The sequence below is a fragment of the Magnolia sinica genome, chromosome 6 (genome assembly GCF_029962835.1).
Source record: "Magnolia sinica isolate HGM2019 chromosome 6, MsV1, whole genome shotgun sequence".
In the NCBI taxonomy this organism is placed as follows: Eukaryota; Viridiplantae; Streptophyta; class Magnoliopsida; order Magnoliales; family Magnoliaceae; genus Magnolia; species Magnolia sinica.
Window position 1 is genome coordinate 19,140,593 of NC_080578.1, and position 1,166 is coordinate 19,141,758.

Genomic DNA, 1,166 nt, shown 5'->3' on the forward strand with positions numbered 1-1,166 from the left:
TCTTCTTTTAGAAACTGACTTGTTTGTTTTCTTTTGCAGGTCTTTAACTTAGGGACTTCAAGTTGGTAATTTCTTTCCAACTCTCTCTCTCTTTCTAGATTTTCTTTTCGTTCGAATTTGATTGAGGGCTGCGAGTGTTTCATGCCCAAGTGGGCCCATGACAACACTCGACGTCTCTTGACTGAAGGAGGATTGGTTGAGGGGTTGACTATCCATCGCAGGACTAGACACCACTCGAAATCCCCTGAGTTAATTGAAGTTATGGCTGAAGACCAACCTCCTCTACTTCCACCCAGGGTGGAGGATACCCAAGATGAGAACGAGGTGCATCAGGCACCCGCGCCTCGTACTTTACGATATTATCTACAACCGGCGAGAGTGAGTACGCCCTCATGCATGATTTTCCCTAAAAACATAGGACAAATGGACATCAAGCCAGGAGTTATCCAACTCCTTCCCAAATTCCATGGACTTGAATCAGAAAGTTCATATTTACATTTGAAAGAGTTCGATGAGATTATAGCTGCATTATGTTTTCCTAATGTATCTGAGGATACAATTAGGCTGAAACTTTTTCCTTTTTCCTTAAAAGAGAAAGTTAAGACGTGGTTACATTCACTCCGTCTTAGATCCATTGGCACATGGAACGACATGCAGAGGGAATTTATAAAAAAATTCTTCCCACATCATAAAACGATTACCCTCAGAAAAGCAATCATGAACTTTGCCCAAAAGGAAGATGAAACATTCTTCCAATGTTGGGAAATGTTCAAAGATTTGGTCAGTTCATGCCTACAACACGGATTTGAAACGTGGCGCATTACAAATTTTTTCTATGATGGACTGACATCTTCCATGCGCCAAATGGTCGAGACAATGTGTAATGGAGAGTTCATTAATAAAGATGTTGACGAGGTATGGGATTGCCTCGATAGTCTTGCTGAGAAAACATAATCATGGGACTATTACCTAAAGTCGAACACCACGTCTAGGCTAACTCAATTAAAGGAGAAAGGTGGATTGTATCTCTTGAAAGAAGAGGATGACCTCAAGTGTAAAGTGACTACGCTCATAAGGAAAGTTGAGGCCATGGAAGGAAAGAAGGATAAGGTTAATGAAATTGTTTGCGGCATCTGTGATTGCAACATTCATACAACTGAAAATTG

At 40.9% G+C, this 1,166-nt stretch overlaps 1 non-coding gene across 1 annotated transcript; it reads right to left on the reverse strand.

Moving 5' to 3' along the window:
• Nucleotides 1-699: 699 nt before the first annotated feature.
• On the reverse strand, nt 700-806 carry LOC131250344 (small nucleolar RNA R71). Its single transcript, XR_009173264.1, has one exon. It is a non-coding gene; the product is annotated as a small nucleolar RNA R71 (small nucleolar RNA).
• Between the last annotated feature and the right edge of the window lie 360 nt (nt 807-1,166).